The sequence below is a fragment of the Oryctolagus cuniculus genome, chromosome 1, assembly GCF_964237555.1.
Source record: "Oryctolagus cuniculus chromosome 1, mOryCun1.1, whole genome shotgun sequence".
NCBI classification, from domain to species: Eukaryota; Metazoa; Chordata; class Mammalia; order Lagomorpha; family Leporidae; genus Oryctolagus; species Oryctolagus cuniculus.
This window is the reverse complement of record NC_091432.1, coordinates 188,021,464-188,048,233: the sequence shown is the minus strand read 5'-3', so window position 1 is coordinate 188,048,233 and position 26,770 is coordinate 188,021,464. Positions and strand designations below refer to the sequence as shown.

The 26,770-nt window shown below is 37.3% G+C and overlaps 1 long non-coding RNA gene across 6 annotated transcripts in view; it reads right to left on the bottom strand.

Moving 5' to 3' along the window:
* Positions 1–26,770, bottom strand: part of LOC103346257 (uncharacterized) — a 1,098,305-nt gene that overhangs the window by 148,950 nt on the left and 922,585 nt on the right. For 4 of the 6 annotated variants that reach the window (XR_011380304.1, XR_011380303.1, XR_011380310.1 and 1 more), the window contains one exon: positions 25,509–25,608. The exons of the other annotated variants lie outside the window; for them this stretch is intronic. This is a non-coding gene — a long non-coding RNA (uncharacterized lncRNA). The remainder of the gene's footprint in view (positions 1–25,508; positions 25,609–26,770) is intronic. 6 annotated transcript variants of the gene reach the window in all.

Below are 26,770 nucleotides of genomic sequence, written 5' to 3'. Positions count from 1 at the left end.
GCAAGAAAAAGAAATTAAAGGGATACAAATTGGGAAGGAAGAAGTCAAACTATCCCTCCTTGCAGATGATATGATTCTTTATTTAGGGGACCCAAAGAACTCTACTAAGAGACTATTGGAACTCATAGAAGAGTTTGGCAAAGTAACAGGATATAAAATGAATGCACAAAAATCAACAGCCTTTGTATACACAGGCAATGCCACTGCTGAGGAAGAACTGCTAAGATCAATCCCATTCACAATAGCTACAAAAACAATCAAATACCTTGGCAGTTAGTGAGAGTGAGAGCGAGAGTGAGAGTGAGAGCGAGAGTGAGAGCGAGATTGAGAGAGAGAGATACAAAGAGAAAGGTCTTCCTTTTTCTGTTGGTTCACCCCACAAGTGGCCGCTATGGTGGGTGTGTTTGTTGCAATGATCTGAAGCCAGGAGCCAGGTGTTTCCTCCTGGTCTCCCATGTGGGTACAGGGCCCTGTGGGACCTGGGCTATCCTCCACTGCACTCCTGGGCCACATCAGAGAGCTGGACTAGAAAAGGTGCAACCGGGACAGAATCTGTCTCCCTGACCAGGACTAGAATCCAGGGTGCTAGCGCTGCAGGCGGATGATTAGCCTAGTGAGCCTATGCGCTGGCCCTTTGGCATAAACTTAACCAAGGACATTAAAGATCTCTATGATGAAAATTACAAAATTAAATTACAAAATTAAAGACCCTGGAAGCACAGAGTGTTCACAAATGACCGAACACCAAAAAGGAAATCTGTTGAAGTGAGATGGACAATATGAGACACTGTGACTTGATCAGCCCTTGTCCTGACTGTTGATGAACAACTTAATAATTTTTCCCTTTTAGTATTTTTTTCTACTTAATACTATTGGTTGAACTCTGTAATAAACACACAATTATTCTTAGGTGTTTAAATATAAGTGAAAGGTGATCTCTGTTAAATATAAGAGTGGGAATAAGAGAGGTAGGAGATATACAATTTGGGACATGCTCAATCTGACTTGTCCCAGATGGTAGAGTTAGAAACATGCCAGGGGGATTCCAATTCAACGCCATCAAGGTGGCATGTACCAATGCCATCTCACTAGTCCAAGTGATCAATTTCAGTTCAAAATTGGTCATCATAATGATAGCTCTAAGAGTCAAAGAAATCACATAAACAAGACTAGTGTCTGCTAATACTAACTGATAGAATTAAGAAGGAGAGAATGATCCAATATGGGAAGCGGGATACACAAAAGACTCATAGAATGGCAGATGCCCTAAACAGCACTCTGGCCTCAGAATTAGCCCTTAAGGCATTTGGATCTGGCTAAAGTTCTCATGAGAGTATTTTAGGCATGGAAAGCCAAGACACTCTGGCAAAAAAAAAAAAAATAAAATAAAATAAAATAAACTCAACCCTAAATTAAAGATCTCTGTGAGTGAGATCCCAGTGGAAAGAATGGGCCATCAAAGAAGGAGGTACCTTTCTCTGAAGGGAGGAGAGAACTTCCACTTTGACTATGACCTCGTTTATGTAAGATCAGAGTCGGCGAACTCAAAAGGCTTCCATAGCCTTGGCAACTCATGACAAGAGCGTTGGGTGATTACTGATGCCATAAACAAGAGTGTCAATTTACTACGTCAACAAAAGGAGTCACTGTGCACTTACTCCCCAAGTAGGATATCTGTCCTTAATGTGTTGTACAATGTGAAGTAATGCTATAACTAGTACTGAAACAGTATTTTACACTTTGTGTTTCAGTGTGGGTGCAAATTGTTGAAATCTTTACTTAATGTATGCTAAACTGATCTTCTGTATTTAAAGAGAATCAAAAATGAATCATGATGCGAATGGAATGGGAGATGGAGCGGGAGATGGGAGGGTTGCAGGTGGGAGGGACGTTGTTGGGGGGAAGCCATTGTAATCCATAAACTGTACTTTGAAAATTTATTTTTATTAAATAAAAGTTAAAAAATTAATTGTACTATAGTAGAATTATCTCCTTACAAATAAGCCTCATGTGCTCCAATGTACTCTATATTTGGAGAACCAAAGTCGGTTTCCAATAGTCATTTTTGGTTGAGTGAACTGATGATTCATCAGTTAGAACTCTTGTTCTAGATAACCAAGTGCCTCTTAAAAAATTCAGACCTACGTGTTTATGATTGTTCCACAGAAAGCATAATAGCCCCTCTCCAGAAAATCCTCCTCTGGGACAAAGAAGGGTGATTCCTCATCTTTTTAGCATTGCTCTTCCACAGGTAGGGGTCACCAGACATTGCTCAGGAAGTACACTGCTGAAATTCTGCTCACCATTGCCTCAACTCAAAGTTCTTTTTTTATTATTTGACTGTTAGAGTTACAGACAGTGAGAGATATAGACGGAGAGAAAGTTCTTCCTTCCATTGGTTCACTCCCCAAATGACCACCTCGGCCGGCACTGTGCTGATCCAAAGCCAGGAGCCAGGTGCTTCTTCCTGGTCTCCCATGTAGGTGCAGAACCCAAGCTCCTGGGCCATCTTCCACTGCCCTTCTGGGCCACAGCAGAGAGCTGGACTGGAAGAGGAGCAACCGGGACTAGAACTGGTGCCCATGTGGGATGCCAGCACCTCTGGCAGCGTGAGCCACGGTGCCAGCCATCAATTCAAATTTCTAATATAATTCCTAAGGTAAGGAAAAATGTGTGAAAAGTGCTTTATGTGAATACTTCTTAGCCAAAGCATTTATTTCTGTTAGGAATGTTTAAACAGATTTCAATCAAAATATTTTACTATGAGATGTTTGTAAATACAGAAAATTTTCAAAGAATGGCATGTAAAACATTCACTTAATTGACAACTAGATATTTGTTATTTTTTTTGTCATATTTTGTCCAGACCTTTTTTCAAAAAAGAGATAGCAAGCAGGTACATGTTAACCTTTGTTATAGCTTGGCCTAATTATTACAGTTATAAAAAGTACTTCTCCTTCTTGGCCATGTTTTCTAGTTTTGATGACAGCATCATTATGTGGGTCTTTTTGCATACATTTGGGGTATAATGTTCACTACGTTTTATTGTAACTTTTTCTCTAATGTCTATGCTTTGAAGCTTAATATATGTTATACATGTAGTCTTGGTTTATTCTTTTGAAATGTTGTATAACAAGCATTTAACTATATGAATATATTGTTTCACATCAAGAAACAAAAAAAAAAAAACAAAAAAAAGTAATAACTCATGATATACAAATGGTAACATGCTACTGCTGACTTCTGTGTTTCAAGCATGTATATCATGAAAATAGAGTGTAAAGAATTATTTTCTTTCCAAATCTCACTACTAAATATCCAACTACACACTCAGCATCTCCATGTACATGCCCTATATGAACCTCATTCATGGTATAAACAAACAAACAAAAAATCACATCCCTGTAGGGTTCCCTTTAGAAGGACAAGGCACTCTACTACTAATGTAACTCAAATCTGAATAAAATACATTACCAGCTTCCAATTTCTTTGGCCAGCAACTACAGGAGATTGCTATTGGTTTGACCATCTTACTATCTTTAAAAGCGGTATAATACTATCCTCACTACCATTATTCTCATCTGTATCATCTGCATTTCTCACATAAATTATACAAAACTGGACACCCTTTCTTTAATCTTGCCATTTTAAATATATTCTATAAAATATAACTTACATGAGCTTTTAAATATGCAAATCTATTTCACTGCTACATTAAAATGGCAAACTAGAATAAGGAGAAGGAAAAGAGACACCAAAATTTTTAATCTCCATCATATAGAATTACACAGCAAAATGTCGCTATCTGCAAATCAGGAAAAGTACCCTTGCCAAGAACCAATTATCTGGTGTTTAACCCATCTAGTCTATAGTATTATACTTCAGCAGCCTGAGCTAAGACACAGCTTTTCTCACATACATTCTGATTTGGGTTATGTTCCCAGTTTAATATTTCTCCATCCTCCACTGTACTGTATCAACTTGGCTAGGCTGCAATTACATTTCTAAGTATCCACTTCCCATCAAACACATCAACAGCATCAACAGCAATCACAGATTTCTCCACTAGCTCTATTTGGTGGACACACTGGCATCTGGAGAAGCCTGATTTCTCAGAACCCCTAGTGCACTCTGATTTTTGCTATCTCAGTATTTCACAAAAGCTGGTTAGTGACCTATCTCTGATTCTCCAATTCCTCATTCCAGATTCTTTGAGTTTTCACAATGTGTAAAGTCTTATTGTGTAATAAAATCCTTATTCCACTATATTTATACTGGTTATTTTTCCTTATTGAATCTTGGCTTATATGGTTACTGAAAGTGGTTCCGGATGAATGAAATCCTAACGATGGGAATCTGGAATTTATTTGCAGTTGTGATTACATTCAAAGGTCTTAATGACCACAATACTTTTGGGGAAAAAAGGGTGGGGGGAGTATTTAGCACCCATGGCACCCAATGCTTAAATAATGAAAAAAGTGTTGGCCGGTGCCGCGGCTCACTAGGCTAATCCTCCGCCTTGCGGCGCCGGCACACCGGGTTCTAGTCCCGGTCAGGGCGCCGGATTCTGTCCCGGTTGCCCCTCTTCCAGGCCAGCTCTCTGCTGTGGCCAGGGAGTGCAGTGGAGGATGGCCCAAGTGCTTGGGCCCTGCACCCCATGGGAGACCAGGAGAAGCACCTGGCTCCTGCCTTCAGATCAGCGCAGTGCGCAGGCCGCAGCACACTGGACGCAGTGGCCGTTGGAGGGTGAACCAACGGCAAAGGAAGACCTTTCTCTCTGTCTCTCTCTTTCACTGTCCACTCTGCCTGTCAAAAAAAAAAAAAAAATTAAAAAAATGTAAAAAAGTGTTACTCTTAGTTAACAAAATATCTATTGAGGACAACACTTTCCAAGGTCAAGTAGTGGTCAATTTCAAACATTTTATAGTAAAGAACAAATCTAAAAGGGCTGGTTGCTTTTCATTGAACTGGAAGGCTAAGAGAATGAAAGGATTACTTCAGCCATTGTAATTCCTAGCTCAAGGTCTCAGCAGTCAAAGGGCAGCAGTTCATGAATGATATTAACAATGCTTATATGAAACTTATATGAAAATTAAATCCAAGATAAATCCTAATAGCGATAGATTGCAACACAAATTGAATGTGTAAACTCACAAAATCTTATGTTCCAATAAGGTATTTGATTGGAAATGATATGGATTAAGAAACTTTGCAAGAGGGTATTTGGGCATATTTTGAGTAAGTTACAAGCATTGAAGCCCTAAATTCTGCCAAATTCCTTTAGTGGTACAAGCATGTCTTCCTCATCTCATACCTAGACCAAGTGGGATTTATGCCTGGTATGCAGGGATGGTTCAACATTTGCAAATCAATAAATGTGATACATCACGTAAACAAATTGACAAAAAACCACATATTTTTCTCAATAGATGCAGTGAAAGCATTTGATAAAATATAAAATCCTTCAAACTGGGTATAGAAGGCACATTCCTTAACAAAATCAAGACAATATATGACAAGCTCATAGGCAGCATTGTATTGAATGGGGAAAAGCTGGAATCATTTCCACATGATCTGGGGCTGGACAACAATGCCTGCTATTACCATCACTATTCAATACAGTTCTGGGAGTTTTATCCAGAGACATTAGGCAAGAAAAAGAAATCAAAGGATAAAAATTGGGAAGGAGGAAGTCAAGTTATCCCTGTATGCAGATATGATTTTATATCTATAAAGGAACCAAAAGACTCCACTAGGAGACTATTGGAACTCTGTAGAGAGTCTGGCAAAGTTGCATGTTACAAAACCAACACATGAAAATAATTACTATTTGTGTACACAAACAATGCTATGACTGAGAAACAAATTTTAAGATCAGTTCCATTCATAATAGCTACAAACACATTTAAATATCTTTAAAAAATGTAACCAAATTAATGGGTTCCACAAGATAATACCTTGCAGGAGAATACTGATACCTATTAAGAATTAAGACCAACACCTCTTATTGCCTCTAAATTTATAAACACAGTCAAGGCATTCCAGGATGCTTAAGCTGAGGGACAAAGAGTTACTTACGATAAAATGTCCTTTACACCGAAAATTAATATGGTTTTCCCATTTTGTATTAGAAACCTGTCTCCTGACAATATTGGATTAAGCTGTAAAGATTGTTCTCTTCTGCGTGTTGAGATTACTGTTATCAATGCTGTAAACAGCGGTTTCTGAATTCAGTGTTCCAACTAATTCAAGTTCTCTTGAATGACTGGGAGTAGTCCTGCTAGATAACTGTCTTAGTTGCTTGAAAGCAAGAACTAAAGGTGGACTACAAAAAATGAAGTTCACGTGCAAGAACTTCCAGGATGTGGATATCCAAAGAGTAACTGATGTCAAAAAACTGGATTTTGTAAGACTTGCTTATCTAGAAATCCAGTGATGAGAGAAGTACAGCAACCCATAAAAGCACTTTAGTGTCTGTTGTTTATAAGTGGAAATAGCAGTAAGAATGCTTTTCTCAGAATGGGTATGATGGGATCCTAGCATGGCATGGTCATATAGTGTTAGTTGACAGCAATTTTTAGGGTTATAGTGTCTTGGGTATTGTAAAATATCCCTTCAAGCTAATAATTCAGTTCATGCATTTGAACCCCTTTTTCTAAGAAAAAATGCACAAAACTTAGTGGAACTCTTTAAATTTTAGACACAAACAGTATCTTATTTGATTATTCAACTTTGATTCCATATTAAGCAACCTGAAAAGTTTCAAGCTTTGAGGAGGGCCCCAAAGAAAAGGCCCTGAAGTTAGTCCATGCTGCCATACAAGCTAATCTATCACATGGCCCAGCAGATTTGATTGCTCTTGAAGTGTTTATGGTGGATAGAGATTCTGCCTGGTGCCTCTGAAATCAGTAAATCATACAGCAGAAATTTAGGAATTTGAGAAAAACTATGCCATCTTCTGTAGATAAATATTGTCCTTTTGAAAAATGGTTCCTGGCTTATGACTGAGCAGTAATAGAAACCGAGTGTTTAACTGCAAACTGTAAATCACGATGTGACCTGAACTTTTCTTCAAGAACTGGGTCTTATCTAAACACCCTCTCCCCAAGACATGAATTTGGGAATGTGAGGAGCATTCCAATACCAGTTGGAAATGGTATGATAGAGACTGGTTTCAAACTAGCCTGTGCCAGTCAATTGCATGAGCAAATGGGTCAGATTTCTAGGAAACCTACATTTACCATACTGTCTCTTCTGTCTCAACTTCCATCTGTGCCCTTATGAGGAGTTCCTTATGTCCAATTGTCTAAAGAGAAATATTTTGGGCTCCATTTTGTTAGCGAGACTGCATGATAGGTTAGAACCCTGGACAGCTGCAGTGTAACTGCCTCAGCCTGGAGTTTTTCCAGGAAGACTACAGAGAAAGGAAATGCTCCTAAAAAGCAGCCCTTTGAGAAGAAGACTTGTTCACTTTTCCTGAAAACAGAGATGACCATAGGCACAGATCAATAATTGTTTAAGTCTGATGGCTAAGGTTAGGTTGGACATTCAAGGATTTGGAAAGAACATGATTGGAAAATTGGTAAAAGAGGTTTTTGCCTTGCTTACACATTATTTACACAAGCCCCTAAATGATCTTCCTATTTCCATTTTTCCCTTTGGTAATTCATTCTCTAAAATATAGCTCAAGGGAGCTTTTAAAGTCTCTGATTATTTCACCGCCCTGTTTGAAATCCTAAAAAGGATTCCCATTTCCATAGATAAAAACTAAATCTTATAATATATCTTACAGATTTTACTGACTTACTATCCGAATTCAGTTTATCTCTCTAATCTTATAACTCATTACAGTTAGAAGAAACTTGTATTTTAGTTTCCCTTTATGCATAATTACTCTTCTTCCTGAAATTCCTTTCACATGCATCATCTTTAAATCATTTAATACCAGCTTAGACCTAGTTTATTCTCCTAGGATTATTTTTTGATCCATAATCCCCTCATCTTCAAATAAATACCTCCTTAATATATAGTTGTTGTAGGTCATTTATTATCATGATTTATTTATTCAGTTGAGAGGTGGAGGGAGGGAAGGAGAGAGAGAGAGGAGAGAGAGAGCACGTATGAGCTCATCTGTTGGTTCCCTCTCCAAAGACCTGTGATGGGGGCAGTAGCCAGAACCCAGGAATTCAACCCATGTCTTCCATGTGGGTGACAAAATATCAGCTACTTGAACTATCACTGTTGCTTTCCAGGGTCTGTTTTGGCAGGAATCTGGAGTCAGGAGCTGGAGCCTGGACTTGAACTCAGGCACTCTGATGCGAGACACAGGCTTCTAAGCAGCTTTCAGGGATGGCTTATTATCCCAAACTATTTTTTAATATTTATTTATTTACTTGAAAGTCAGAGTTACAGAGAGAGAGGAGAGGCAGAGACGGAGTGGGGGGATCTTCTATCCACTGGTTCATTTCCCAGTAGGCCGCAATGGCCAAAGCTGTGCTTATCCGAAGGCAGCAGCCAGGAACTTCTTCCTGGTCTCCTACTTGGGTGCAGGGACCCAAGCATCGGTATCATCTTTCTACTGCTTTCCCAGGCATAACAGAGAGCTGGATCAGAAGTGGAGCATCTGGGACTCGAACTGGCGCCCATATGGGATGCCAGCACTGCAGGTGGTAGCTTTACCCACTAGGCCACAGCACTGGTCCCACTCCCAAACTATTTAAGTCTTATTTGTTCTACAGATTCCAGGTTCCACTCCCTAGGCAGAAAAGAAAGATGAAAATACTGGTTTCTACAGTTGCTTCTTCCTATTTTCTTTCTGCCTGACTTAACTCCTTTCTGGGTCAGTTCAGGAGAGCAACAGTAATTCCTTTCAATGGAAACTATTCTGCAAAGTAAGACTCAGCATTTCAATACTGACAAAACAATCACTAAATAGTCCAGTACTGAACATTACACCAAACTGGATAAACCATAGATATCCATAGTCACTTTATTATACATGTATACTCCCTTTGTAAGTTTACTTTGCCTGAAAATATATATTATACACATCATAAATCTTCAAAACAGACAGAAATCTCAAAAGGCACTGGGGTCTACTTTGAAGTTACAACAGCATGCCTTCCAATTCCATTCACATCTATACTTTAACATCTCTAATCATTGAAAGTTTACTAAAACAATTCAGTACAAAATAAGATATTTATTTATAACACAGAAGATCAAGGAAACATCAATTCAAAATCCTCCCTCTATTTTTAACCTAATTTTGTTCATTAAATGACATCTTAGCCAAATTTAATTCCTCTTAAAATTATTTGTCTTTTCAATATTTAAAGGCTGTGATTAAGGGTCCCAAAATATCATCACTTTATTTACAAGTGTCTTCATACATTGTAATGAAAAAACATTTTTTGCTCTGGAGAGAGAGAGCGAGCAAGAGCAAGAGAGAAACATTAAGAGTTGGGATACGTATTTGAAAGAGGGACAGAATGTCTACATGTAGGAAAGAAAAAGTCCAAGGTGCTATTTGTTTTAATCATCATAACTAAAATAAACTATGGCATGTACAATTAAGGATGCAGAAATTTTTCTAGAGAAGCTAGTTCAAAATAGTTATATATAAATCTGTTTTTCTTATGTAGGAATAGGAAAAACAAGTTATATTCATTTGTACACATTTCTTTACGTAATTATGTTTTTTGCCATTCCTTTCAGTTTCTTCCATAATTTTCCTCAAAATAATTACTATTGAATATACTTGACATGCAACACTATGAAATTGTAGAAAAGCAAAATCCCACATCTTTTAAATATCTTCACCTTACATTTTTGGAATTTGGGTGACGAAGAGAAGCAGATGCTTCTTTGCATCATGCAAAGACTAAGCAGATTTGAGGCTCAATGCAAATGGGAACGCATATTCATCATACTTCCCAGTTATAAATGGCAAAGCAACAGTGACCATGCTGATTAGCTCTATGCATCTGTTTCTCAGGATCATTGTGAGGTTATCAGAATGTCCTGGGTGCTCTTGAGTGTAGAAAAATAAGATATGGTGAAAACAGAGAGAAATACCCTATGAAAAAAAATCTGTTAATGTAAATACCAGCATCTATTCACATTTTAATTTCTCTCTCTCTCCCTCTCTCTCTCTCTCTCTCTCTCTATATATATATATATATATGTGTGTGTGTATGTGTATGTATATACCTCAGAAGTTATTTAAATTGGTAGGCCTTCTGTAATATAACTTACTGGTTGTTAACATGTATTGACATTATTACTATGAGTGTTAGTTGCCTGTTGCAGGATCAACCAACAGAATTTGGCACGATTTTTAATTCTTACACTAGAACAACCCATGGAGTTTATTATTATCTACACACACTTTTGTCATCAGAATCCAATTGTATAACTTTCATATATTATAACTAGAAAAAGAAAAAAAATTGGTATCATTGTTTATTATTTTAGGAGAGCTGGTAGATTATTAAGCAGTCTCCCTAAGATTATGTAAATGAGAAGGAATTCTGGGAAAACTTCAGTTTTTCTCTTAATTGAGAAAAACAGGATTATATATAAATTGACTAAATCTTAGAGGGTGGGAATTTAGCTTGGTGATTAAGACACCTGTTAAGATAATGGCATCTCATATTGAGGATTCTGAGTTCTATACCAGCTCTGGCTCCTTACTCCAGATTTTAGCTAATTTAAACCTGAGAGGCAGAAGTGCTAGCTCAAGTAGTTGTGTTCCTGCTACCACAATGGGGGACCTGGATTGTACTCCTGGCTTCTGGCTTCTAGCTTTGGCCCTAGCTGTGGCTACTTAAGCATTTCAAGACTAAATCAACAGATGGAAATGCTCTCTCTTTCTCCCTCCCTCCCACCCTCTCTCCTAATTGTCTTTCTCCACCTACTTTCTCTCTCTCTCTCTCTCTCTCTCTCTCTCTCTCTCATGTGCATGCTTCTCAAATATATGCTAAAAATATCTATCATGGATTATGGTCTTAAGAACTAGGAAGCTGATGGAAGTAATTTGTGCATTCATCTTGCTTTTAATTTTATTTGAAAGAGAGAGAGAGAGACAGAGAGAGAGAGAGAGACAGACAGACAGAGAGACTTGTACATACATTTCATTACTCAAATCTTCACAACAGCTGGGGCTGCGCCTGACTGAAACCAGGAGCCAGGATCTCAGCCCAGGTCTTCCACCTGATTGGCAGGAAACAAATTTCTGGACCCATTGCTGCTGTCTCCCAGGGTCTGCATTAGCTGGAAGATAGGGTCAGAAGCCAGAGCCAGGTATTGAACGAAGATACTTTGATATGAAATATGGTGCCTTAACTGGTACTTTAGCCACTAGGCCAAATGCTTACCCCTGCCATTTTTAAAATTAATATTGGGACTATAGACAAATCAGTTTTGAATTCTATTACTCTGGGTGGTCTACAGATCAAACATACTCTAATTATGTACAAGAAAGTGAATACTCCTCATATCCCAATATTCTAGACAATGATAGAATAATGAACATTTATGACAAGATCTTTAAAAAGAAATTATGCACCTTGACTTTGCCAAGAAGTTATATATTATAAATTTCTCTGACTCAAATTTTATAATGAAATAGAGAGAAGATCCTCCCCTGCTGATTAATCCAAATAAAGATAGCATAGACTAACAGAATGAATGAGCAGACCTGAAGACTGAGGATAGACATCAGAGATGCCAAGACTCAACCAGGTTGTCAGCCCAGCAGTCTGTTTTACAATAGTCATACTCAATTTTTGTGACCCACCTGGACAAACACATTCTGACCTCAACCCTAAGCTCCATTTTCAAATCCATTTTCTTTGTACTTGAAGGTATTTGTTACTTTCATGGTACAGATAATGTGAAAAAATTTATGTGAAACACTATATTTACATAGTTTTATATAATGCTCACAACATATTAGTGAGATCAGTTTCATTAAACCATCTTCAATAGGATAAAACTAAAGCTCTCACATGTTAAATACCTTAATGAAAAACCTACAAATTGTAAATAGCAAGGCCTGTACCTAAAGATGGGACTAAATAATTCCGTGGCCCAGTGCTTTATCTATTTCAGTTTAAAGCTTATATCATAAATCAGAATTTTTTTTTCTATAAGAGGACAGAGAGTATTTTCAGCTTTGTTGGCTAACTGGTCCTGTCACAACTACTAAAACCAGTATTAGAGAATGAAAATGCCAAGAACAAATAAGTATGGTTCTATTTCAGTCAAACTTTATTTAAAAAGTAAGCAGTGGGTGATACTTCGACAATGAGATGCAGTTGTTTCACTTCATTTCATGAAATGTCCAGCTTTATATCAGTTAACCAAAAATTATTGCATAAAATGGAGACTCCATGCAGAGCATTATCTGAGGGGCATGATCAACCTTGGGAGTCTTCATGAAGATCTCAGTGCCATACATAGAGCTAGTTCTCAAACTAAGATCAGAATTCCACATACGTAGGTCATAAGGCAGAGCCAATCTCTGTATATTTAAAGGTAGTTGGGGGATGACTATTAGGCTTTCCATTTATTTTCTGTTTATTCTGCCAGGCTTTCCTTTTATATACCACAGCATTATTTCTTGATATTTAATAGCTTCTATATTTTATAATTTCAAGATACAATCCAGGGCTGCCGCTGTAGCACGGCAGGTTAAAGCCCTGGTCTGCAGCACCAGCATCCTATATGAGCACCAGTTCAGGTCTTGGCTGCTCCACTTCCCATCCAGCTCTCTGCTGTGGCCTGGGAAAGCAGTGGAAGACGATTCAAGTCCTTGGGACCCTGAACCCATGTAGGAAACCTGTAAGAAGCTCCTGGCTCCTGACTTCAGATGCATGCAGGTCTGGCCATTGAGGCCAATTAGGGAGTGAACCAGTGGATTGAAGACCTCTCTTTCTCTCTGCTTCTGCCTCTCTGTGACTCTATTTTTCAAGCAAATAACTAAGTCTTTAAAAAAAAGATACAATCCATGATAGCAATTGGATTTTGCTGAGATGGACACATGCATAATTATTTTATATATGGAGTGTTAGATACATGATATCTAACATGTATACATGATATACAACTACTAACCTAACCATTAACTGTATTAAAGATTAGAGATATTTTAGCAATATTTACTTTTGTCAAAAGAACCATCTCTGTTCTATGACAATGATTCAAAAGTTTAGAACTCAGAGCTGAAATATCTGTAGAATAAGAATCATTAGCCGGCACTGCGGCTCACTAGGCTGATCCTCCTCCTTGTGGCGCCGGCACACCGGGTTCTAGTCCCGGTTGGGGCGCTGGATTCTGTGCCAGTTGCCCCTCTTCCAGGCCAGCTCTCTGCTGTGGCCCAGTAGTGCAGTGGAGGATGGCCCAAGTGGTTGGGCCCTGCACCCGCATGGGAGACCAGGAGAAGCACCCTGCTCCTGCCTTCAGATCGGTGCGGTGCGCCGACCGCAGCATGCTGGCTGCGGCGGCCATTGGAGGGTGAACCAACGGCAAAAGGAAGACCTTTCTCTCTGTCTCTCTCACTGTCCACTCTGCCTGTCAAAAAAAAAAAAAAAATCATTAGCAAATGAAAGTGTTAAATTCAAAGGGAAGGACCACAAAAACAACAGATGGCCCTAGTTTCTTTCTGATGGTCTAAATTTTTGTTAATCTTTGTCCACGTGTTACATCAGTTTGATATATATGAGAACTATATGTGTTTATAGACATCATTCCTTATCTACCACAGATGTAAAGATTCTATTAACTTCAGCTTAATATTAATATGCAGTGATACATTATAATGATCATTTTATCATATAATAATATTTTGTGAATTTATAACTGTATTATTTTTATAAATTCAAAGTTCCAAATTGGTAAGGTAATTTTTCATGTGTACTTTTCTGATTTTGAGGATAAAACTACATGTATTAAAAGAGAATTTATGGATTTATAAATTTTAGAATTTTTAAGCCATATTAGTCAAGAATATGAAAAGTCTAGCATATTTGTACATGTGCATGCATGCACAAATGTGTGTGCATAAAACCCATATATAAAGTTTCTATTGTCTTTCTCCTGCGTCCTTACATCATTTTGTTCTGATTTGTCACATACTAAATTAACTAATGTAACATGACAGGCTTCATTTATTATTTAATGTTAATTCTCTACAATAGATTAGAAAATTTATGAAGGTAGGGGCATATTTTCGTTGTATCTTGCTGTATTCCTAGACATTTGCAAATACAGTAGATCTAGGAACTATTTAATAAACTAAAATAATTTTTGACCTAATAAATTGAATTATCTCATTCTCTAAAATTCCACCCTTAGGTAAAAATAAAGAAAAAACATGCTCCAAACATTCCTTACACAAATATTCAATTCAATCAGTAATATTTAAAAAGAGTTATTTCTTTTTCACACTGAATTGGAAAATGCTGATAATGCATCATCACAGACATGCACCAGAGTAGAGAATGTGTGTGTGTAGTTCTTGCATTTTGTCAAAAAGAAGAAAATCAGCTTCAGATGCTATCAGCATAAATGGTTGCACTGAATCTCCTCAATTAAATTTCTGGTAGAGTATCAAGTAGATTGCCTCTTTGGGTTACAGGATCAATAAGAATAATTCCTTGTGTTAGTATAGTTAGCATCTATACTTCCATATAGTATTTTCACATCTATGGTCTAACTTTATCCATATAAGAAAAGGGTCAGAGGGGCCAGCGCAGTGGCTCACTTGGTTAATCCTCCACCTGCAGCGCCAGCATCCCCTATGGGCTATGGTTCTAGTCCCGGCTGCTCCACTTCCAATCCAGCTCTCTGCTGTGTCCTGGGAAAGCAGTAGAAATGGTCCAGGTGCTTGGGCCCCTGCCCCCACATGGGAGATCCAGAAGAAGCTCCTGGCTCCTGGCTCCTGGCTTCGGTTCGGCGCAGCTCCGGTCATTGCAGCTATCTGGGGAGTGAACCAATGGAAGGAAGACCTCTCTCTATTTCTCCCTCTCATTGTCTATAACTCTACCTCTCAAATAAATAAATAAAATAAAATAACAAGGGTCAGCTCACTTTTTGTGTTTCACAAATCAGTACAGTTCTAGACCAGAGAAGTTAACCAGCAGAGAAAGAACAAGCATAAGACTTAGGTCTCCTACGTGTGAATTTGTCTCTGTAATCATTGGATAATCCTGTCTCATGATATAACTACCTTTGATTACACACACAGCTCCATTTAAGTTTGTCATAAGTAACTCACTTACCTACCACTTAGGAAGATAGAAATAGTAAGGATTAAGGCTGTCCATGTAGTAATCTGTTATTGGATCAGAGACTACACAGTGAGACAGACAATGGAGTACAGACCATTCTATTCAGACCATCTCTGTTCTATACAGAGACCTTGGAATCAGTTATTGACTCTATTCCCAGCATTGAGACATACTAGACTTCATGCCCACATCTGAAAATGGTTCTGTAATTGATGATTACTTTATTATGTTGTTTCATTTGGAGGATCAAACATGAAAATGAGTGTATAAATAGTAAATTTAACATCAAACTCATATTTATCTACTTTATCTAGAATTACTAACCCTAATATGCATTTGTTTCTTCTTCCATAAATATCCACATCTACAATAAAAACATGTTTTGTTGGGTTGGCATTGTAACCTAAATAATAAAATTTGTTTTCCAGATCCTGAATATAGGATGCGCCAATGTAAGTTTGAACAATGAGGAGCCAAAGAAATTTTTTTTGTAGGATTTAAAAGGATGTCAGACACGATGATGACTTTGTTCATCTGCTTTTCCACTTCTTTCTATGTAGTACCTGAACAGGAAAGGGTATGGCCATAGTGTAACTATGGGAGTTACAGCTCCATGCCAACGATGGCTGTGATAATTGAAGGAGCCTAAGCTTTTGATTATTTTCATGGACCCCTACATCTGCTCAACCTCATTCATTCAAGTTTTCACTTTTATTACAGTATGAAGATCATGTTTAAGTCATTCTTTGAGGGAGTTTCTGTTACAGCAACACAAAACCATCAATCTACTCATAGAATTAACTTTGCTTTATTTAAATTTCTTGAAAGTTTCCTAATTCATCTTAAAAAGTGCTGTCAGATCAACATTTTTTGAATAAAAATTAATAAATAATATATTGAAGTGTATTGGGTCATATGTCAAAGGCATGCATTAATCACAATATTAATTACTAACAAAGCCAGAGTTCAAATTCAGATAGGTGCAATGTACCCGGACTATGAACTCTCTCCTCATGATTCAGGGTCCTACATCATGTGAGTATTAGGTTTGTGATCTGTTAGCTAGGTGACCTTGCTAAACATGGATACAAGAGCTTGATTTGACACAATATATTTAAATATATTTTATGACACCTCTATGAGCCACGGATCACTGTCACCATATTTTATTGATGAGAAAAGCAAGGTTTGAAGAGACAATTCCCATGAGCTCACATAGGTGGAGCAGAGCTATGTATATTCATTGCAACCTTATTTGATTCCAAATCCATATGTCTAATGACTGATCTATCTTGCTTTGATCCAACGCATAGAATGCCAGGGTCCATTATCTGCTAACAGAAGTTTGAGTACTAAACCCAGAAATTCTCTTTAAGAAAGCCTAGACATTTATGAGTATTTATATATAAAAAGAAGCTTCTGTATGGTGATGAGCCCTCAACAAATCAAAGTTGAACTCAATTCAGCTACATTTTAGAGCCCCACACTGAGTAATTTCATGAAATATGATATTCTTCTATGAAGTTGCTAATAGCGACAATTTTTACACAGCTTAGAATAAAATGTATTCCTCAGCATATTCTGAGCTGTAGTCTTAATGGCAGATACCTATTTGTACAAAAGTTAACCCTTTAACCTCTAGGGATAAGGAGAAATCAGTCTCCATGATCTAGTAGAGAAATTATAAAATTTCTCATTCCTGGCCAGCGCAGCGGCTCACTTGGCTAATCCTCCACCTGCGGCGCCAGCACACCAGGTTCTAGTCCTGGTCGGGGCGCCAGATTCTGTCCAGGTTGCCCCTCTTCCAGGCCAGCTCTCTGCTGTGGCCAGGGAGTGCAGTGGAGGATGGCCCAAGTGCTTGGGCCCTGCACCTGCATGGGAGACCAAGAGAAGCACCTGGTTCCTGCCTTCGGATCAGCGTGGTGCGCCAGCCGCAGCGCGCCAGCAACAGCGGCCATTGGAGGGTGAACCAATGGTAAAGGAAGACCTTTCTCTCTGTCTCTCTCTCTCACTGTCCACTCTGCCTGTCAAAAAAAAAATTCTCATTCCTTTTTTAATTTTATCATGTGAAATGAGACAGCAGTATTTCTGTTTTCTTCTGTCTAGCATCGGAATATACATGATCTAGGCTGTATTTTTGTGGAATTAGCGTCTAAAATGTCACCACATGCTGTGGCTAATAGTAACACATAATAATGACTGCTGTGAAAGTTCTTTAGCTGTCAGCTCTATTTTTATTTCATTTAAAAAATAATAATTTCAATGCCCATTGCTGTGCCTCTGAGTACATTTACAAATCAAAACCGTACTTAAACTAAAAAGAAAAAAGAAGCAAAACACTAACATCCAGATGATTCAGATCTCAAGCCTCAGGCAAAATAATTGCCTGGGCAACTAGCAAAGAAACATAGTGGTTTATTTAAGTCGTCAAGAATGAAGAAGGTATCAATAGAGGGCAAATTCCTAGACTCAAAGAAGCTGGTAACCTTGGCGAATGCTTGGTTGCACTTTTATGTGTTGTATTACCATCTCCTACTTCATGATCATGAAACAAACACATGAAACACCCTCAATGAACTGTCCATCCTGGTGCTTCCCTTTGGATGGGAATTTTTTCCAAGACAGTGAGTTCTAATTTAAGAGACTTGAAGTCAGTAACAAGATGTTTTGTTTGTTTATTTACTGTCTTTTTGTTGGTACAAATGCTACTTCTAAAAGCTTCTATTCAGTACCTCTGTTTCTGACCTCTGGAGCCATTAGATCTGCTACACATACTATTCCAATTACTTAAAGATGGAAAACAACTCTTTAAATCTTGACTTCAGTATTATGACAAACAGCATACATATAAGCATTTTAACAACTCGACAGCATCTAAGATATAACCTATTCAGTTGAATTTACAGAGATAGTTAATACTTAAAATAGCAGGGGCCCCGCATTGTGGCTAAATGGGCAAGGCCGGTTACAGACCCAGATGCTCCACTCTGATCCAGCTCCCTGCTAATGTGCTTGGGAAAGCAGTGGAGGATGGCCTGCATACTTGGGCCTCTGCACCATGTAGGAGATCCGGAAGACGCTTCTGACTCCTTGCTTTAGCATGGCCGGCCCCAGCTGTTACAGCCATATGGGGAAGTAAAACAATGCATGGAAGATTTTCTCGCTCTCTCCCTCTCTGTCCCTCTCTCTCCTCCACTCTGTAACTCCGATTTCAAATAAATAATCTTTAAAGATATTTAAAATAGCTAGAGTTCTAGATAGATTTAAGGATATGCACTCCTGAATAAAAGGGACAGTTGCAGGCCTCAGTGGCTTTCCTATGAAAACCTCATGCACTGAAGGAGATGAATTTGATCTGAATGCCTTCAACACAAGGACCTTCAACACTAGCCATCCTATAAATGCTTCAGCTTATCTGATAGTACAGTAAATATTTCCCTTCAAATCTCCTCTTCCTTTATCACCTCCTTTATGGAACTACAATCAGTAGATCACTACTATAAGGCTTTGGCATATGCCTGTTCTTCTTTGTACTTTCAACTCCTAATATCCCTTCAAATAACAACTCATTCACTATTTCTCTGCTCTCTTAAATTGTATATTACAAAACTTCAAAATACCATTAATCTTTGCATCCACAAAATATGTGACACATCAGCCACTTCATTTTTATGTTTTACTTAAATTATCTTTTAATGAGTCTATTTTATAAAATCCATGGGGAAAACAGATTGGTTTTATTTCTCCTTTTGTATCTTCAGCACCGAGCTCAAATGTTGGGGATAGCCAATGATTAGTGAATGCTGAACCAAAGTTTGAACTGAGGACTGTAAGAAAATGTGAAATTTTCAGGAAAAGAGTGTGAATTGTCAATAGATTTAGTAGAATGAATAGTCTGAAACATATCTGTCCCTCTGTGTGCTTGCTTGTAAACATGTGGATGTGTTTGTGTATGTTAATGAATTAACAGGAGGTAGGTATATGGAAATGGAGATGGATAGTAAGCTGAATCTCAGTACAGAAGCCAGTGTTTGGGTTGGAGAAATTGGTGGTATCTTCTCCTCTCCCAGGTTCACACATGAGACCACTGCCCTTCCTTCACTCCTATGGACAACAGATTTTACTCTCTGCACACTTGAACCTTAGAGACCCATCTTTCAGGAGACCTAAGGCAGTGCTGATGTGATGGTGAGGGTGACTATGAGATGAAATAAAGAGATGTGGATAAAGTGAACATCTTTGGAATTCCCTACACCTTTCCTAAACTATTGACAGACAGGCTTATGTGGTTCAAACTGGGAACTGGAAGATTTCTTTTCTTTAGTGGAAAGAACGGGTCATCAAAGAAGGAAGTACCTTTCTCTGAAGAGAGGACAGAACTTCCACTTTGACCATGGCCTTGTATAAATATGATCAGAGTCGGTGAACTCAGGGGGCTTCCATAGCCTTGGCAGCTCATGACAAGAGCCTAGGGTGATTACTGAGGCCATAAACAAGAGTGTCAATTTGTTAAGTCAACAACAGGAGTCACTGTGCACTTACTCCTCATGTAGGATCTTTGTCCTTAGTGTGCTGTACATTGAGATTTAATGCTATAACTAGTACTCAAACAGTATTTTTCACTTTATGTTTCTGTGTGGGAGCAAACTGTTGAAATCTTTATTTAATGTATGCTAAACTGATCTTCTGTATATAAAGAGAATCGAAAATGAATTTTGATGTGAATGGAAGGGGAGAGGGAGTGGGTAAGGGGTGGGTTGCGGGCTGGAGGGACGTTATGGGGGGGAAGCCATTGTAATCCATAAGCTGTACTTTGGAAATTTATATTCATTAAATAAAAGTTAAAAATAAAAAAAAATACCAAAAAAAGAAATATATTGACAATTAAAGTTCTCAGTGAAAACAAATGTATTTTACAGATACATAAATATGTAAATAAAGTCCAAAAACATGAATGGTATCGATATAGTTTTAGCTCAATTTGTAATATTTACATATGTAACAAAACCAAGAGCTGAAACAAACATGGCAAAATATCAACTATTTATTCTCATTGGTGTGTATATAGGTGTGTATTATGTCTGTTTTTACATATTTTAAAATTTTTCAAATTTGACATTTTATATGAAAAAAGGAGAATTGAAAGAAATAATTTCTTCAGTGAATATTATACAGCTTGTATACCAGAAACACAAGTCCTATGTATAAAGAGGAGAACCTGAGAAGATATATACATTAGACCTGCTTATGACCAGCAAATAAAAGAACATATGTATCAGGATGTATAATTTGAGGCACAATGAACAGATCTTCTCTTTTATTGGATAATAATTATTTAACTTTGCCTTAGAGATACCTTCCTTTCTCAGAATGGGCATTAAACCTAGCAGCTAAGATGTCTGTATCCTACACTGAAATAGATAGGTTTGTTTCTTAGCTCCTTCTCCAGCATGCTGCCATTGTAGACCCTTAGAAAGCAATGGGCTCAGTAATTCTGTCCCTGCTACCCACCTGAGAGAGCTGAATTGTGTTCCTAGCTCCTAGCTTTGGCTCCAATCCAATCTGGCCACTGTGATCATTTGGGATGGGAGACATTCTCTCTCTGTCTACCTCTCAAATAAATAAAAAAAAATATGAACAGATGAAAACAAAACAAAATGTAAATAAAAAGGGGGATGGTGGGGAGAAAAGAATATTAATTCCCGCCCTGCTGTCAGCACACAGATCTTGGTATGGCTGATGTTCTTCCTCTTCCATGAGGTTATATATGTGACCCAGATTTGGTAAATGAAAGCATGCTTTGCCAGGCTGCAGTATTTGGCCTAGGGATAGGCACCGAATCCAATCAGTGTAATGAGGTGCAAATATGATTTTCGGAAGCTTAAGAGAGAGGATCTCAATCTTCACAGTTACGATGCTCCTATAATGTAAGACTAGAAGACTACAAGGTAAGATGACCACAGAGGTGAGTTTATCCCAGAGAAGAAAAATCAGTGCTTAACAGGAATACCTAAATCTAGATCCAGTAATGCCCGGGCCTGAAAACTTGAAGAAAAAAAAAATCAACAAATCTATTTTTTCTCTTTTTTAAAATTTAAATTGCCTTAAGGAAAGGCTTTTTTAAAATTTTAGGTTATTGAATACAAAGTAATTGTTTTGAACCCTTATAAAGGTGAAATGATAAAAGTCAAGGAAAGAGAAGAAAACAGTATATTTATGTTAATTTATTTCTATTTTAACACTAGATATATGGAGTTGAAATTTTAACAATAGTTGTAGAGTAGGTTTATCAAGTAATAAAAGTATAAATATATTGAGAAATCTAACCATGAACTTCACTCCAATAATGAAATATAATACAATGGAAGAGAAAGAAGCATGTAAAAATAATGAGTTAATATTATTTTTACAGAGAATTGTGAAGTAAATATAGCACATCATGTACTCTAGTTAGGAGTGGCCATTACTATTAGCATCTATGGGGGGCAAAATTTATATATATTTTGTTCACATATTTTAGGAGTTCATCCTATGGATTGAAGAAGTTCATAGTGAAGTCTGGAGAAACATGTTTAATGCAACAATTTTGCAGGGAAAAACAGAAATAATATGAATCTATGGGACACAGTTTAAATGAATTATATGATCAGGTCATTACACAGGATGAGGTAGCTCTAATAGAAATACTAAATGATAATCATATATAATATTATTATCTACCAATCTATAAAGTTAAAAAAGTCAAGGGGACAAAATAGGACATAGAATATGCTATGATTAGTAGAAAAAATATTTATAGATCTTTTGAAATGTCTGCAGCTTCTGCAATGAAGAGCAAAAAGCATGCTCACTGATTGTTCTATAGAAACAAATTAGTTTACTGGAGATTAGAGAATAAAGGGAAACTCATTTCATCTATTTATTTTTTTATTATTTGAATTTCAAATTTTGCAGTGTTTACATGTAGTGTATACACATTTTAATGTGAGTAGAGCACAGCCAGAAATCTCCATAAAGTGGGTTGAAAATGATTGATGAGCCGGTGCCGCGGCTCACTAGGCTAATCCTCCGCCTAGCGGCGCTGGCACTCCGGATTCTGGCCCAGTTGCCCCTCTTCCAGGCCAGCTCTCTGCTGTGGCCAGGGAGTGCAGTGGAGGATGGCCCAAGTCCTTGGGCCCTGCACCCCATGGGAGACCAGGATAAGTACCTGGCTCCTGCCATCGGATCAACGCGGTGCACCAGCCGCGGTGGCCATTGGAGGGTGAACCAACGGCAAAGGAAGACCTTTCTCTCTGTCTCTCTCTCTCACTGTCCACTCTGCCTGTCAAAAAATAAATAAATAAAAAAAAGAAAAAAAAAGAAAATGAATGATGAACTGGGTAGAAACACTCGCAAATGCTACAGCAGAATCCAAGACATTTGGAGGAAGAAGGTGTGATAAACAACTTCAATGATGTCAAGTAAGACTTGACATATTGCTGTTTTATCGAAAACAATGTCTAATAATGCAAAGGGGTTTTAGAATAAAGTAAAGCCTGAGAAGAAGTGTGTGAGAAGAGACAGTAGCACCTGTGTGACACTATGGATCTGTGTTCACAGGTAGGAACATCACACTCCACTTGGTTCCCAGTGTCTGATTAGAAAGGAGTTCACTGGTTTTGCAGTGAGCAGGCATCAGCTCAGTTCCAGGTCTGGACAAGAACTAAATTTGGTCTACAAGGAAGAAGAAGGCGAGGAGGAGAGAGAGGAGCAGGAGGAGAGGGAGGAGAAGGGGGAGGAGGAGGAGGAAGAAGAGGATTGAAAGAAGAGGAGTGCTAGAATGAAAAAATACTATATACTATATATATATATATATACACACACACATATATAAAAAACCTGATGCAACTAGTACATATATATGTATAAGATATAGATTATATATAATATATATACATACATATATAACCTGATGCAACTAGTACAAAGGAATCACACTGAACAAAAAGAGCATCCTCAGTCCATCTCCTCTTACTGAAATTTGGCAATGCCATATGCTAGGGGACTTTAAAAGTTTGTGGAAAGTGGAATTGAAAGGTGCTTTTCCTTCTCATGCAATTTTTAAACCCATGTATATTTTTTCCTAACACACATCTTCCCTGAACACTTTGATGATCCTATATGTATGGATTTCAAAATTAAACTTATCTTGTAATCCAATTTTCCACAAACATTTTGAACTGTCTTTCTATTCTCAAATTAAACATTATTCGTTTTTGTCATTTATCTCCTCTGAAATCAGGTTCTGAGGCCTCCACGTCTTCTTCACCCATTACTAGGTTTTCTAGGTAAGCATTTTTCAAATCCCTGTCATCCAGATAACTCAATAAAACCTTATAAAAAACAAAATCATGGCTGAAAAAGCAGAGCTGCCAATGCACAAGTGCCTAAGGAGTGTGGATAGGTGAGTAAGCTCCGTCAGTCTGCTCCTAAGCAGGAGAGAGAAATCCGCCAGTTAGGTAGGGATGTAGATCTATTTTTTTAATCTAAATTTATTCCTAAAGCATTCTCTCAGGGTAACACTAGTTATTAAATCTCTAGTTACATGTTGGCAGTGAGCAAGAATTGAAGTGAATGAGTGAAAGAATCAAGAATTATAATTCATTTCATTCTGAAAATGTAATTGCTTCCAGTGCACTCTGCTTCTCACACTTGAACTGCAGGTGGAGGAACTGCCAGATGTACGTCAAACTTGCAGCTCAATATTGTTTTATTAGTATTTATTGCAAATGCAGGTTTCAATTCTCAGTCATTTACTAACATTTAAATTATGGTTATAATAAATACCTTGCATCAAATATTTCATAAAATTCTTATTTTTCAAGTCATCATGAAATGTTCAGTGTGTCTTGCTGGGAGCATTGGAATTGGGGGGAGAGGAGGAGAGGACAGGTAGGGGAAAAGGGACTCAAATCATCTATGTTTTCTGTTAAGAAGTTTCTAATGCTTCTGTCATAAATATATTAAAGGTAACAAAGTATTTAAAATACTGATTTTATATGCCTTATTTCTCCATTTGTATGACCAACCCTAGAACACAAAACTCAAAATCAATGTTGCACATGTGAAAAAATTCTGTCTGAGGGAATATGAGAACTCCAAAAATAGAATATCTCTTCTATGTGTCACTTTTTTATCATGAGCCCTTGATCCCTATGAATTTAAACAGTCATATTTAATAGGAACTTAGGGCTTATTATACTAGAATGTCTGATAACAATAGTTCCTTCCCCATATGCTGTCCTCTTGCTTGTCCCTCTGTCATCCCATCCAGAGCTAGGTTACCCATTTGATTTCTTCATCAGTTTTACACCTGCTACTTTCTATTATCCTTTCAACCATTGACTGGAAAGACAGAGCTGTTGTTATATTCTCTTTCTCAACCATCTAAAAATACTAAAACTTTGTCATACACACACTTTCTTTTTTGATAATAACAGGTAGCAGACTCTGTTAGAATGACAGGATCTCTCAGGAGATTTGAGAGAGAAAAAAAATGATGCACTATCGCCCAAATAGAATGACCCGATAGTGTGCATGGACAGAAAATGAATTGGATAGACTACTTTAAGTTAGTAACATTCAAGCTTCCCAGTTCTATCCTCAGTCCCCAAAAGATAACTTAGAAGAAAGACCCTAAATACACACCACAGATTTAAACTATGGCATCTTGTTTGGGTAGAAAGAAACCAAAGGTGTAAAGTTTCTAGCAGCAGAATCAGGAAGAAATTCTAAGCAGCAGTAAAGAAATACATCTCGATTATTACTCTCCAACACTGGTATTCTGGAGAACAGAGTCAGTGAAAGTGTTGGAGATATTACATTCCAGTATGGTGCCAGCCAAGGAACAAGATAGGAAGAAAAAGTCAAAAGTAAATGTAATTCTAGGCAAGCAACCAACTGATATGACATTTAAAAATTCTTTCAAAAGCAACATAGTTGAGACAATTTTTGTTAAAAATAACAAATGGTTTAATATCACAGTTCTTTGTTTTTAATGAACATTTACTCCATCCAACAAATATTTTTGAGCCCCCATTAGGTTACAAAAAACAAGAGTCAAATATTTATATTTAGGAAAATATGGGTGCTATACCTTACTGGCCAGTTTTAATTAAATATAACAACAAAACTGTTCTTTGGTACGGCATGATTCTAATCAAAATAGTTACTTACTTTCACAAGCTAACTGTATTATCCTCTATTCTGAAATGTTTCTTCAGTAGATATAATATCAAGGTCTTTACAAGTTCCATTGTTTGGTTTCTTTTAGTTCCTGAGAAACATTTAAAAAAAGAAAATATAAAATAAAGGAGTCATGATTCAGTTCAGATCTTTCCCATCTTAGTCAAAGACTTACAAGGTTTCATCAGGTAGAAAGCTACACTGCCAGCCTGAATGGTGGAGAAATATTCTTATCTATGAAAACTTTTCACATTTTACACAGGCACACCACATGGATCACAGACCAGCGAGTATGAAGTGCCAAAGCAAAGCAAACAAAAAGTCAGACCTGTCTTAGATGGTGAGAGAATTTCTATCAGTTTTATAAAGGATTTGCTATGGTATCTATGTTTCTACACAATAGAAGATCCATTTGCAATCATATTCCACTCTAGCGATTACATTTTTCATAAAACTTATCCAAAATTTGGGGATATTTTTCAGAATAGTGTTTTCAATAACCCATTCGTTCTGGAGAAAACCTAATTTTCTAATATGTTTACCTTTGTAACAAATATACTATTTAATAGGTATTTTGTAATTTTTTCTGATAGATATTAAATTATAGAAAACTTATAGCAATGGATACAATTCTTATCTAAGAGCATCAGAAACAATCCTCATGTAAGAGCATTGCAGGTGATTTTTCAGAAAGAGCAATGCGAACAATTTCTGATGAAGGGAAAAAAGTTGCACTAAGATTGTCCACATTCACCGTTAACTAGTAATGCATCTATTACCAAAATTATCTTTTCATTTCTTTGACTGACAAACTAAAAATCCAATTCCTCACTTTATTCTTCAAACCGAGTTTAATATCTTCCTGCTTCTTTCATTGGGGTTAAATTAAAATTTTGACATTTGTTTTATATGGGTATAATAACCATGGTTTTAACTTTTCTGAATTATATTTTATTAATCTTTCTTTTTTGATACAATGTGTTCATATCTTTTGTGAATATACTCACTATTGGGATTAGTGGATTATATGGCAAGTCTATATCTAGTTTTTAAAGAAATTTCCATATTGTTTTCCATGGTGGCTGCACTAATTTACATTCCCATCAATACTGTGAAAGAGTCCCTCTTTGTACACATCCTCAACAGAATTTGTTTTTCTCAGTCTTTTGAATTTAGCCATTCAGACAGGGGTGAGGTGATGTTATAGTATTTTTGATTTGCATTCCACTGATGACTAGTGATGTTAAGCATCT